The 15386-nt window shown below is 42.8% G+C and overlaps 1 protein-coding gene across 6 annotated transcripts in view; it reads right to left on the bottom strand.

Moving 5' to 3' along the window:
* The window catches only part of TULP4 (TUB like protein 4), a 201354-nt gene that overhangs the window by 89063 nt on the left and 96905 nt on the right, over window positions 1-15386 (bottom strand). The window lies entirely within an intron of this gene.

Below are 15386 nucleotides of genomic sequence, written 5' to 3'. Positions count from 1 at the left end.
GTTGGATCTCTTTGCAGTCCAAGGGACTCTCAAGAGTCTTCTCCAACACCACAGTTCAAAAGCATCAATTCTTCGGGGCTCAGCTTTCTTTATGGTCCAACTCTCATATCCATATACGACTACTGGGAAAACCATAGCTTTGACTACATGGACTTTTGTTGGTAAAGTAGTGTCTCTGCTTTTTAATACACTGTCTAGGTTGGTCATAGCTTTTCATCCAAGCAGCAAGTGTCTTTTAGTTTCATGGCTGCAGTCGCCATCTGCAGTAATTTTGGAGCCCAAGAAAATAAAAACTATCGCTGCTTCCACTTTTTCCCCCTTCTATTTGCCATTCAGTATTTCTGGTCTTTTTAAAATTTTATCTTAGGGGAAACATGCAGTTGCTAAGAGAAGAATATTTTTTCACATACTCACCAAATTTGCTTTTTATGTTTAAATTTCCTGAGCATACCCTCATAAGGTACAACTGATTCTAAACCATCACTAATGATTATTTGCCTTTCATCACAGCTCCTCTGTCACCCTGTTCTGTGGGCATAATGCACTTTAAACATGCAATTACTAAAAGGAAACAGAGAAGAAAAGCTTATTCTTAATAAAAGAATACCTTGCTGTATACAACGGCCATATTTGGTATTCAATTTTTCAAGACATATTCATATTCCACTTCATAATAAAGTATCTCCTTATGGTTTTCATATTAAATTTTACAAAAGGAAATAAATACCAATGCTCATCTCCTATCTGCCCCCAAACATAAATACATACACAAACACTATACTATTTAAAGAAAGAAATCCTTATGAAAGTTGTGTCCATGCTGTTATTATTTCAAGGGTTTCCGCTTTATTCATATTTTAAAATAAACATAGTACCCATACAAAATAAATGTGCTAGCTGAGTGAAACTCTTCACTCTTGAGTTTTTAGTTTCCACAGAACTATTCCATTAATGGCATTCTTTTCTCTTCTCTATCATCTGACTTTTCAGGTACTTGGTACACAAGCTGCCATCTTCTCAGATCTCCTATTTGCTCCTTCCCTGCTGCAATCTGACTTTCCATCTGTTGAACATAGTAATGACTTCTCCTTATCTGGAGAACTGTCTCCTAAACACCCTATAGATGGCCTCTAGAGACACATCCAGTTACAGAATGTAGTTGATGAAATGAAGTATAAAGATTGATAGGTCTAACAGAAGGGGTCAACCTTCTGTTCAGATGAGGTTGAACACTTTGTGTGATAAAGTTACCTTTAGGAAGAAGTCAACAGTACAATCACGTTTGTAGACAGTTGCCGCTAGAACAGTCCTTATTGCAGTAAGTGACAAGTAGAATCAGACTGTTACTTTTTAAGCTGTAGATGCTAACATATTAATAAGGAGAAAAAAACAAACATCCACCAATACATGGGTAAATAAATAAATAAATAATAGGCCATCCATTTTTCTGAATAACAATCTTTTTCTTTTTGTTTTTGAAAAAGCGTACTGCCAAAGAAGTTGTCATACAGAAGAAAAGAAGTTACACACAGTTATGTAAAGAAAAAAGCAAGTTGCTGGTCAGGTGTACCATGATTTAACTGTTTTATGAAAAGCTATGGACATCATGCACACGTTTAAAATTATCTATTAATTTATTTGGCAGCATCAGATCTTACTTGCAGCACGCAGGACTTTCGATTTTTGTTGCAAGATGAGGAATCTTTAGTTGTGGCATGTGAACACTTGGTTGCAGCATGTGGGATCTAGTTCCCTGACCAGAGACTGAACCTGGGCCCCCTGCATTGGGAGCCCAGAGTCTTAGCCACTGGACCACCAGGGAAGTCCCTTATGTACATGTTCTGTGCCTTTTTGCCCATTCTTACATGCACAAAAAAGCACACAAGAATACCAAACTGTTATCAATAGTTGCTTCCCCAGATATTGGAGATGGTATTTTACTTCATGTATTTCTTTATTTCTTACTATACACACGAATGACTTATGTTTTAAACATGTTTCAACACCATTAAAACCAAATAAAACTACCTAGCCTGGCTGTTTATTCACATGCACATGAATTTCTGTTCAACAACCTGAACTGGGCTATACTCTCCAACAGACACTGTAACCTTAAACCAAAGGAGCTTTCCACTCTTGAGGCGGAGGGGCCACCACTGGGCTCTGGCCATCTTCTGGCCAGATCCACACTCATCAACAGAAACTCTGTCAAAAGCGTTGTTTGCCAACTCCAAGGAGAGAGGCAAACCACAGAGTTATTACAGCCCTCACAGCATTTTGTGATTAATCATATTAATTAAAACCTAAGAAATAATTTGTACAATAAAATCTCCAAATCCACTTCTCTTGATCTCAATCAAAACATTTATTTTAATGTAAATGATAACAAAGTTCAGGGAGGAAAAATGCTGTCTCACTTTTATCTCAGGGAAAAGTTGCCTTTTATTGATTTTAGTTGCGGGGTTTAGTGAGAAAATTAAACCCTTTGAAACTAAGATACTTTCAGCAAAACCTATCAGAACTGGCAAAACTAGGAAACTATTTTGGTTTCATGCATCTCTGTGAAACACAGATCAGCAAACTGCATCATCTTGAACTGGGGCCTTCCTCTTCAAACCTGAGATAGGAATCAGAATTACTGAACGCCAGACAGGGTAACAGTAGACCTGTGCTCGCCTCAGAGCTCAGCTGGCAAAGAACCCCCCTGCAGGGCAGGAGACACGGGTTCGATCCCCGGGTCAGAAAGATCCACTGGAGAAGGGAAAGGCTCCCCACTCCAGTGTTCTTGGGCTTCCCTGGTGGCTCAGCTGGTGAAGAATCCACCTGCAATGAGGGAGACTTGGGTTCGATCCCTGGGTCAGGAAGACCCCCTGGAAAAGGGAAAGGCTACCTCACTCCAGTATTCTGGCCTGGAGAATTCCATGGACTGTAGAGTCCATGGGGTCACAAAGGTCATGACTGAGCAATTTTCACTTTCACTCCCCAGTAAATACTGGCAATCACCATGGCAACTCCCACTCTTGCTGTCACCAACTCAGGAAAGCTGTGATCCAGTCTAGTCTAGTCTGTGCTTTGCAGTTCTTAGTAAGATTTCAATTGTGATACTAACTGACCATAATTTACAGAGTTAATTTACTTTTGACCACAATTCACAGTTTACTTTGGTAACTTCAGGAAGCTATTTTTTTAACTTAAAAATTATTTTCTAGGTGAGTGGTTTTTTTTTTTTTTTCCAAAAATAATAACATAATTATTCCTGTGCAGAAAAACTATACCTTTGATGAGGGCTTTGTTTGAATCATCAGAAGTGTATTATTTTTTTCTAACCATCTTATACAATGAGACCAATTTTATTACCAATCTTCTATTTAAACAAAATTTCAAGGCTATTTATTTGCTAGTTAAGCACAGAAATTACTAAGTCCTATACTGTATGAATTGAATTTCGCAATCTGCTATAATAGAGAACAGAAAAGATGTCATTATATTTACTCTGGCTAAACCATTTGAGATACTTAAATCTCTTAAGGCAGAAATTTTCTCCAAGCAACTACATTATACGCATTAAAGGAAGAGAGCAGAACTGATCATGGAATTTACTTTTGGAGGGAATGAGTCTGAGTTGTTCATATGCACATTCATGAATATGATTTGAATATGAAAACTGCATTGAGTTTGTAAAGATTCAATAAACACAGGTCACTTAAAAAGATTTCCGTTCAATTAGGTGAGGGTGACAGGCAGTCAACAATTAAAGACAATCATTTACACAGCATGCCTACTGTGAGCCTTTCCTTCCAAGTGGCTTTCGAGTTCTGCTCACAATAAAGGGTTGTAACCATTACACTGTACAGGAAAGCTTTAAATAGGTAAATTGTACTGTACATAAATTATATCTCAGTAAAACTGTTTTAAAAAAAGAAGTTGGGATGTATGTGTGTGTGTGTGTGTGTATGTGTGTGTGCCTCAGGGTAAATGGGGAGCGAGCGGTAAGAAAGACAGCCTGACACCCCAAGAGAACCTTGAGTAAAACACTGGTAGTGTGGTGTTTCAGCAAGCAGCACATACCTTGGACAATGGAAAAAAACATCATGGAGTGAACATATGGAAAAACTACTGGTTAATCTGCTGCTCAGAAATTATGCTTTAAGTCAAAGTAATGTTTAAGAAAGTAATGCCAAAGAATGCTCAAACTACCGCACAATTACATTCATCTCACACACAAGCAAAGTAATGCTCAAAATTCTCCAAGCCAGGCTTCAACAGTACTTGAACCGAGAACTTCCAAACGTTCAAGGTGGATTTAGAAAAGGCAGAGGGACCAGAGATCAAATTGCCAACATCCGCTGGATCATAGAAAAAGCAAGAGAATTCCAGAAAAACATCTAGTTCTGCTTTATCGACTACACCAAAGCCTTTGACTGTGTGGATCACAGCAAACTGGAAAATTCTTCCAGAGATGGGAATACCAGACCACCTGATCTGTCTCCTGAGAGATCTGTATGCAGGTCAAGAAGCCACAGTTAGAACCAAACATGGAACAACAGACTGGTTCCAAATTGGGAAAGGAGTACATCAAGGCGGTATATTGTCACCCTGCTTATTTAACTTATATGCAGAGTACATCATGAGAAATGCCAGGTGGGATGAAGCACAAGCTGGAATCAAGATTTCCAAGAGAAATATCAATAACCTCAGATATGCAGATGACACCACCCTATGGCAGAAAGTGAAGAGGCACTAAACAGCCTCTTGATGAGAATGAAAGAGAGTGAAAAAGCTGGCTGAAAACTCAATATTAAAAAAACTAAGATCATGGCATCCGGTCCCATCACTTCATGCAAACAGATGGGCAAACAATGGAAACAGTGAGAGAATTTATTTTGGGGGACTCCAAAATCACTACAGATGTTGACCACAGCCATGAAATTAAGACGCTTGCTCCTTGGAAGAAAAGGTATGACAAACCTAGACAGTGTATTAAAAAGTAGAGACATTACTTTGCCAACAAAGGTCCACCTAGTCAAAGGTATGGTTTCTCCAGTGGTCATGTATGGATGTCAGAGTTGGACCATAAAGAAAGCTGAGTGCCAAAGAATTGATGCTTTTGAACTATGGTGTTGGAGAAGACTCTTGAGAGTTCCTTGGACTGCAAGGAGATCCAGCCAGTCAATCCTAAAGGAAATCAGTTCTGAATATTCATTGGAAAAACTGATGCTGAAGCTGAAGCTCCAGTACTTGGCCACCTGATGAGAAGAACTGACTCACTGGAAAAGACCCTGATGCTGGGAAAGATTGAAGGGAGGAGGAGAAGGGGATGACAGAGGATGAGATGGTTAGATGGCATCACCAACTCGATGGACATGAGTTTGAGTAAGCTCCAGGAATTGGTGATGGACAGGGAAGTCTGGCGTGCTGCAGCCCATGGGATTGCAAAGAGTTGGACACAACTGAGCGACTGAACTGAACTGAAAATGTTTAAAGTAAAATGCATCATTTTTTAATCGACTCCTTAGTTTATCCAACTTCTCTCTTTCTCCTTTGGGTTAACTAACCACCTGCCAGTCTCAATCCCTCCAAACGAGGACATCAACCACTGCACTCCATCCTGGAAAACATCTTTAAACTTTAAGATACACATGAGAAGGAAAAAAAAAGATGCATATGTGACTGGCAGACAGTCATACATAAGGCAGAGAGCAATTCTGATGTTTCAGATGAGAGATGATCTTCAAATTTTGATTTGAGCTTTGGTGCAATACAATGAACCTGCATTAAGAGCTTTAACTGAGAGAACTACACAAACAGCTCCACGTTTATTATGGGGCAGCACCACCCCCTCTCTGCTGTAGCCCCTACAAGCTCAACCGGCTCTCCAACTGCACCTCGTGTGGTTTCGTCCTGATGTTGTCCTTGGCCTTTACAACATCTTCCTGTTTTGACGACTTTCTCCAAATTTTTCCTAACCTGTTCATTTCTATAATTACTTTGAGATGGGAGAAATAGAGGATAAATTTCTTTCTCAATTTTCCAAGTTTTAAAAACAGCTACCACTGTGTGCTTGTTACAATTCTAAGCACGTTCCAGGCTTTAACTCATTTAGTCCCCTTAACAGCCCTGTGAGACAGGAATGATTACAGTCCCCATTCTGCAAATAAAGGTGTGGTTTAGGAATTTGCCCAAGATCATTCAGCTAATGGATGGTTAGATCAAATTTCTAATCCATAGCTTCTGTCTTCTGTCTGTGCACTAAGACAACACCCTATCTGAACTTCGGGGTTCCCTGTGTAGTTCAGTTGGTGAAGCATCTGTCTGCAATGCGGGAGACCTGGGTTCAATTCCTGGGTTGGGAAGATCCCCTGGAGAAGGAAATGGCACCCCACTCCAGTCTTCTTGCCTGGAGAATCCCATGGACAGAGAAGCCTGGTGGGCTACAGTTCATAGGATCATAAGAGTTGGACACGACTTAGCACTATCTTTCTTTCTTTCTATCTGAACTTTGTAGCTCCACTAAACTGTAGTGAAGGGATTAAGTGTTCCTTCTTATCCATGAAATGTTACATCTGTAATACATTTGTTTTTAAAAAATAAATTTATATCCATTAAATCAGTGAAAAGATAGTTCACTCCACTGTCTTTATCAGCACCTATGAACACCTTGTACACCTGTCCTCTCTCTCTCTCTGGGGCTGCTGGCATACAAAGCTATCAGTAAATTTCACTTTGTCACCATGAGAGATTGGACATCCTCAATGTTTTGCTTTGTTAATTTTTGAGAATTTACTGTTTCATTAAGGTCTGAGCACTGAAATTCCAAATTTATTATTCTAATTAGGAAACCAACCTTACCAAATTTGTAGTAAAACTTAAAATTAATAGGGGGTAGTGCTCTGACAACTGTGGCTAGGATTAAATAAAATAATGTTTGGAGTGACTATTTCAGCTAGTCAACTGCAACCTTTATAATCAAGATATTATAGAAGTATCTGTGAGCTTTTCCTTAATCCACATAAACTTAGCTATATGGTACCATTTGGTTGACAAGACTACTGTAGAGCAGAAGGGAAAAAAATTAACATTGAATGAGGAACTTTATATACCAAGCAAATGATACATGCAATGCATGAATTACAACGTATGCTGCTGGTGCTGCTGCTTAGTCACGCAGTCGTGTCTGACTCTGTGTGACCCCGTGGACTGTAGCCCGCCAGGCTCCTCTGTTCATGGGATTCTCCAGAAAAGATCCTGGAGGATCCTGGAGAAGAGATCCAGAAAAATCCTCCAGATCTTTCCAATCCAGGGATTGAACGTGCATCTCTTATGTGTCCTGCACTGGCAGGCGGGCTCTTTACCACTAGTGCTGCCTGGGAAAGGCGAGGGCAATGACTTTCCAGATGAAAGCACCTGTTTGTTTACTGAAAGAGTTAACAATCAACCAACTTTTAACCCAGTTAAAAGCCTAACTTTGGGGCTGGGCACTAAGAGGGAGAATCTGGAATTAATTTCAGAATTGTTAAAGCTACCGCTGGAAAATATTCCAAGCAGATCATTTAATTTTGCAGACTCTTCATGTTACATGCTCTCCAAACATGTATAAGGTGAGCCCTTGACTACGTTCCAAAGCAACAAGGTCCAAAACATCATGCTCCCAGAGTTCTTCCGCCACAGCCAACAAGGGCAAGTTCAGGTACGAAGCCAGATGGCCACGGAGTCAACCTCTCATCCTAGTCGGGGTGACAATGCCACCTCACCCATCTCAGACAACCAGCTTAATGACCTGTTAACACTAAAATGCCTAGCCTGACAAGGGATCAACTGCTGCCAACTAAGAAAAAGATACAAAAGTGTGAAACAAGCATGTAGTTCTGATACTAAAAGTCACATTTTCACAATTAAATTACTTCGTCATTATGTGTACTACATTCAGGGAATGAAGAATTTGCATTACACGCTAGAAAAACAATTGTGTTCAGAATATCTGAGGTAAGTTATTTTAAAGAAACAGTACTACTGCCATTTAGAACGTAAGCAACTTTACCAAAGTCTCCCCCCATCCGACCAACCAGACTCAGCAGTCACTGCTAGACCCACCTCCCTGCCGCCTGACTTCATTGCTGAGACTGACAGCCAAGGCACCTCAAGCTGAAGTTCAAAGCAGAAGTCTTGGATTCTTGCCCCAAATGTGGTACTTGATCTTTACCATCCCAGTAAATGTAACTCTATCCTTCAGATCCGCCAGAAAGCTTTGAGTCTTCTGTCTCACCTCAAATGTGATTCACTGGTAGATCCTGTCACCTCTACCAGAATCCACTCTCATCATCACCGCACGTGCCACCAGCCTGGTCTCCCTCCTAGAAAACTCTGGCAGTCTTCACTGTCTCCCTTATCCACCCTGGTCCTCCTAAGGCCAGCCTACCTCTCAGACAGTATTCAGATTTCTGCTCCTCCCTCTCAGAACAAAATCATTCTCATGGTTCCTCGTATCACCCTGGAACGATGATTTCAAAAGCTCACTCTTGAGCCCTGACTTCTCCAGGTTCAAATTTCCAGTTAAGGGCTTTCCTGGTGGTCCAATGGTTAAGACTCCATGCTTCCACCACAGGAAGGCATGAGGTAGAGCCTATGTTCCCATCCACTGAATCTGGGCTTGCTCTGGGACTCTGGCCAACAGAAAACTGCAGAAGACAGGATGTGCCAGCCCCAGGCTTAGGCCTCCAGAGACCCTGCATACCCTGCTTTCTGTTGGAATCCTGCCCAGCTGCCACGAAAGAAAGCCCAGGCTAGCCTGGATGCCTGCTGGATGAAGGACATGTGGCCTGGTTGCCCTGGTCGTTCCAATGGACAGCCTGCCAGTCCTCAGAACAGAGCTGCCTAGCTGACTGGAGGGTGACCGCAGATACATGACTAGTATGACGAGTCCGGCCCAGCCCAGGAGAACCACTTTCCTCAGCCCAGCCAACTGCTCACCCACAGAATCTTGACCTCAACAAACAGCTGTTGTTTTCCATACTGAGTTTTGAAATGGTTTGCTATGCCACAATAAATAGCCATTACAGAAGTTAATGTAATGCATTAGAAAAGAACACAGTGAAATGTCACAGGAGTTGATAGGAGGCCCTTGATAAATGTATGTCCCATTCGCAAATGTGGTTCCGTGCAAGTCAGCCTCATGTTCCATTTGGCTCGTCAAAGGCACAGGTCCCATTGTGTTCACCTCCGTGTTCTTGGCACCTAGCAGAGCCTCTGGCACAAGTGCAGAGGCTCAGAACAGAGGCTAGATGAAGTGAAGATCCGAGAACTCTGCACTTCCAAGGCAAATTCCTTTCACATTTAAAGCAAGAGAAAACCTTACAATTAAACGTAGGCAAGTTATTCAACCTTTCTAAGCATCTTTTCCTCATCTACTTGAGAAAGGAGATCAGAGTACCTTCCTCATATAATATTTCTGAGTTTAAATTCAAGAAGTCATATTATATCCTTAGCATAATACCTGGCCCATTAAAAGTCATGTACATATATGTGTATCAGTATTACCCACTTGCTTATCTCTTTTCAAGTGAACTGTAAGTTACTTAGCAACAGTGATGTTATTTTGTGTTTTTTTAATCTGCCAGGGTGCCTAAGACACTGCTGGGCCTATAGTAGACACTGATAAATACTTCATCAACAGATGGATTTCAAACTCTGTACAAGAAGCTCAAATGGCTTCCCATTGCCTATTAAAATGTCAACTACTCTCATGCAGGTGTAATAAAAAAAAAAACCTTACTGCCTCTCCAATCCCATATTATATAATACCACATACTATCTCATTAGAAGGGCATTTAGGTGGAAGAAATAGAAACTTCAGAAACAGTGTCTCAGACATACAGGAGTTTTTCTCTCCCATTTAACAGAAGCCTGAAGGCAAACAGGTGCTGTTACTGGTCCATGACTGTCTAAAGTTCCTACAATGAACTGAATGTGTTTCTCCAAAAAGCTTATGTTGGAATCCTAACCCCAAAAGAGACGGTATTAGAAGGTGGGGACTTTCAGAGGTGATTAGGCCATGAGAGTAGAACATCATGAATGGGATTCATGCCCTTATAAAAATGACCCCAAAATCTCACCCCAAAGAACCTTACCCACTTTCCAAAACGTGAGGTTACAATGAGAGGTTGGCAGTCTAAACCTGGAAGAGAATGGTGACCAGAACCCAACCATGCTGGCACAGGGTATCACACCTCCAGCCTTCAGAACTGTGGCAAGTTTCTGTTGTTTATAAGCCACCCATTCTAGGGCACTTTGTTATAGCAGCCCAAACTGACGATGCCAGAACCAATCCCTCTGACTGCCTTGGCTCTTCCTTCATGGCCTCAAGATGGCTGCCACAGCCCCTGGCATAACAGCCATGTCCAGCAGGGTAAGCATAATGCAGTGACAGCCTATCTGCTCCTGATATATGGAAACAAAGTATCGATACATGGAAAACAAAGGTTTTCCCAGGGCTTCCAGCCAAACTCCTCCTTAGGTCTCACTGACATCCCACAAGACAACCCGAGACAGTAAACAGGCTCCGGTCGTTGTGAGAGGCTGTATTCCCCCAAAGATGGCCACACTAACATACTGCGTTCGACATGTTCTTCTTACACAGACACTGAAACGCCCCCTTTGAGATGCAGGATCCAAGTTCCTGCCTCTTAAATTAGGGTGGGGGGGGGGGGCGTCGACTGTCAAGGTTCAGTTAGTGGCAGTGACCCAGCCTCTACTGAGACTTCCCTTCCTCCTGGATGGAGTGCCTTTCCACCAGGAGTTTGGCTGAAGAGACCACAAACAGCCTGGAGGTAGGGTGGCCGTAAAGGGCTTTCCCGATGACCGCAACCCAAGCCCCTCACCCCTGGACTGTGACCTCATGTTAGACCCTGAGGCAAAACTGCCTGAAGGGGCTGCTCCTGAGTACTGGATTCGCAGAACCTGTGAGAGAGAATCCATTACTACTGCTTTAAGCCACTGAGTTTTGGGGTGATTTGTTACACGGCAGTGAAGACATCTGAAACAGCTGGAGACAGGGAGGTGAGAAGGGCTTGGGAAGGGAGCTGTCCTTCCAGCTGTGGTCCTTGCGTCCCGGGATCCCGCAGCTGATTCTGGCCTCTGTGCTTTGTTCCTGCCTCACTTCGAACTACAGCCCCAGCCAGCACACACAGTTGTGGCCGCACATCCTCAGGACAGACCCCGCCTCCCACGTCAACCAGGCCACAAGGATCTCTCTCTTCTCTGTCCCTGAGAGACATTTAAAATTTTAACTACATTCCATCACATTCTCTGCCCCACTACTCTGGCTTCTTAGATATAGCCCGGGGTTTTGTTCATGAAGATCGTGGCACAACTGCACAATGTATGCCAGTCCACTCCTTACCAGGTAAGGACGGAAACTGAGCATCCTGGGTTTCATGCTGCAGCCAGGGTCTCTTCATCGCTGGTCAGGGGCTGTGTCCTTTTCTTCTCCCGCCCTCCCTTCTCCAGGCCCCTCATCTTCTTTCAGTTGTCCCATTATCTTGGAACTGTGGGCCTGTGCCCTCACCAAACCATTTTGTCACTAAGGGGATGACCACATTTTACATTCCAATGTGTATTTACATTACTCATTTTACAGTCCAAACACTGACACATGGCAGGTATTCAACAAATGTCTGATGAGTGGAAGAAAAAGGAACACATACCAAATTGCCAACAACTCCTATTTAATTGCTTAAATTATGACTGAGAACCTGACTTCTTTAACACTTGGTTTAGGTGACAACTTTAAGGACAGAAATAACACCGTGATAAACTCTATAAACACATCAGCAAGTATCCTTAATAAGTAACTTTGTGAAAATGTTACATTTCAGATCTATTTTAAAACAAAAATACTGAGTCCTAGGAGGTAACACTCATGAATAAATTCACTGCTTTAGAGCTGAGACCTGGAATTCTTGTATAATAATGACAGCTGGGACAGTAAAATGTCTCCTATGTTCTTATTAATATTGTTGGAAAGGGCAATGCTCCTGTCAACAATTTTGACCACATCTGAGAAACTGAGAGTGAAACCACGAATACGTGGAGGTACATGGAGAACTGAAGGGATAAACCCTGTTGTCTAAAGCAGTGGCGGCTGGAGGGCGGCTCCTGGCCTCCTCCTCGGCCTGTATGTCAGCTTTCCTCTCCTATCCAGCAGAGCTCCCATGACTGAATCCAAAACTGGAGAGCAGATCCTAGGAGACTAACAAGGTAGTATCTTCTCTGAATTTCATAATTCTTCCCCTATTTCTTTCCATTTTTGGAAAATCAATGTAAACCACAAAATACCACTCATATCTGCAATACATCCACACTACCAATTCACTCCTGGGAAATGTCTGCTATTTGCTTCTAATCAGAGTTTTCATCTAAGCAGGCCTCTGCATTGTTCTGTTATTAATAGTATCCTAATGATACTATAAAAACAAGTCCAGAAACAGTCTGGGCGATCGAGTCCCACAGAGCAGGATGTATCACCCCAGAGGTTCACAGTTTCCTAGTTTGAAATATCTTACAAAATAAAGGAGAATAAGCCTTTCTCATGCTCTTCTCTGAACAACTGCACAGACTGTTTTCCTTGAGTAAGATCTCTCGGTCTCGCTGCCCACACAGAACAGACCCAGTCTTAAGAGAACCAGTATGGTTCTCAATTCCCATCTCCAAGGATTGGATGTCCTTTCCTTGAAAAGTACGCATATCATTAAGATACTATTACTATGGGGAGATGAACTCCATAACGGTAAGCAGAACCTAACACACCGTTTTTCAAGAATCTCTCATACTGTCCAGCCTGGTGCGGCATGTAAATCTGGCTCAAGTGCAAAGCCCTCAGGGGGATGATCAACAGTTTCCTCAGAGATCACCTTGGCTTTCTCAACCTGTCACTCAGCAAAGGCACTGTCCCTGGGACTTCTTCCCTGGTGGTCCGCTGGTTAAGAATCTGCCGTGCAATGCAGGGCATGCAGCATCAATGTCTGGTTGTGGAACCAAGATCCCACATGCCACAGAGCAACTAAGCCCACATGCCATGAGTACAGAGTCCGAGTGCAACACTGAAAAGATCCCACGCGATACAATGAAGACCCAATACAGGCAAATAAATAAACTTTTTTTTTTAAAAAAAGAGGGCCTGTCCACTTGGGAGGCAGGACAGGAAGTGGTGGCAGCAGCATGAGCACTCCGACTGCACCTGTGCTAAGGGGGCGCCCAGAGCAGATGCCCTCACCGTCCTGCACACGGCTTTTTGGAGGCTGCTTAGAGGACTTGGGGGTGAGTATGTGCAGAGCACTCGGCACAGCGCCTGGCACACAGTGAGAACTGTGAGAGTATCAACCCCTCCTGCTGCTGTGGTCCTCTCACCACCATGAACAGGCTCTACACTGGCCATCAAAGAACTCTGTCTGGAAGAACTGGACTCACTCTGCTCATGACCTGTTTTAACCTTCGGGTTCTTTCTCTCTGAGCAGCGGCAGGCTGACCAGGTCCTATTCTCGATTAGCAGTGCCTGCTGATGCTGAGTGCTAGCAATTTCTCTATCATCACTGCATGAAAATAATCTAAATAATCAACCAGCTGGATTTCCTTGTTCTTTATATTTAAGCCTCATGTTTTCTAGCTGATTTGCTATGCTGTGTGCTACTTTTTCAGAATGTGAAAGCAGTGAAGTGGCAAAAAACCCCCACATATTGTGTACATTAAACTTGCTGGCAACAAAAGAGACAGCACTTTAGAAATGTGGTGTCTGGGATGAGATGATCACATAAAAGCCCTACAGGGGGGTAGGTCAAGATTATTGCAAATAGGGGCCATGAGCTCCATATGCATTAGAAACACTTTTATTTAAAAAATCAGGTTAGCTGGAGTGTATAAAATGCTTGTAATTTCAGGGTTCATTTCTGTTATTCAGAACAATGACTCTTAGTCATTACTGAAGCACTCCAGGGCCTTTCCAATTATCTCACTCTACGCAAATTCTCAAAATAGGAACTGATTTTTAATTCAATTTAATCTTTTAAAAATATGCAACACTGCACTTTTAGGACGGTGTTGAGATGTCAGAAAACCAACAATGGTATTTCTGCTATTATATAATCTAACGGGTTCTGTGGTTCAATGTTAACAACCTGAAAACCACATTCCCACTCCTGTAGTTGCTTGCTCTGACTTTCCTGCCTTGGAGGACCTGGTGGTCAAAGCCCTCATGCAGTCACGAGGCGCTGTCTTCTGAAGCCTGGATCAGTTCTTGGCTGTTTCTATTATTGTTCAGATCCTGTTTTTTGTGCTTAAGTCACCCAACACAGCTTTCATTCCTTTCTTTTTTTTCTTTAAGAAGCAGATCGAATGAAATTGTTTTGTTTTTGTTTTTAATTACAAAACAATAAGGAATTCAGATCAACTCTGAAACCCAAGCAGAGCTAGTGTTTCCCAGCTGTGATATAGCAAAGAGACTTGTGTTTTATCTTAGCAAAGTATTCGGCCTTGAGCAGAAGTGGAGTGTATCTTTGCCAGGCCTGGGAACTAAACACACTCTTACAGTCTCTCCCCTGGCCTCCACTCCACCTCAGAGCATGTTACCAGTGAAGTGTGACTAGATGTTCCAAAAGTGGCCCACGTGCCAGGCACCACAGTTTATGGACACGTGTCTTGAGAAACACAAGTTCGATCCCTGTATCGGGATGATCCCCTGGAGAATCAACTCGTTCCAGTATTCTTGCCAGAAGAATCCCACGGACAGAGCAGCCTGGCTGGCTTTGGTCCACAGGGCTGCAAAGAGTCGGACATGAAGTGACTTAGCAGGCACTCACGTCATTTAATCAACCAGTGATCCTGAAATTTAAATGCTCTTCCCCTATACCAGCTGGGATCTTGTTTTCTCACATACATGACAAGAAACTAACTAAAGCTGGAAAGTGAATTTACTGGCCTCAGGATGTGGGGATCCTAGTCATCAGCTGGGGCAGAACGAGCTGCCGTGGTGGCTCGAGGCTTCACACATCTGTCCTCATTGGCTTTGCCTCTGGTTCCTAGGGTTAGAATGTGGATGACTGCTATTTCAAAGCTCACACTTTGTTTTCAGTCAGTGGGAAAGAACAGGAATTTCATCCTTGGATGCACTAACAAAAGTCTCTCTGCCTCTCCCTGATTGTGCCAAGGTCACGAGTCTGTTCCTGAGCCAATCACTGTAGATGGGGAACCATAAAGCCAAGCTCCAGGTCCCAAGACCACCCTCACTGCACTGGAACCCTCGGAGGAGCCCCCGTAGGGCTGTCGTGAGGGGAGGATGGACACTGGATATTAAAACTAACAGATGGCTACTATATTCCCCATTTTCTAGAAGAGAAAAC

The sequence above is a fragment of the Bos taurus genome, chromosome 9, assembly GCF_002263795.3.
Source record: "Bos taurus isolate L1 Dominette 01449 registration number 42190680 breed Hereford chromosome 9, ARS-UCD2.0, whole genome shotgun sequence".
Classification (NCBI taxonomy): Eukaryota; Metazoa; Chordata; class Mammalia; order Artiodactyla; family Bovidae; genus Bos; species Bos taurus.
Note: the sequence above shows the minus strand (reverse complement) of the source record. Positions and strands in the feature narration are given on the sequence as shown.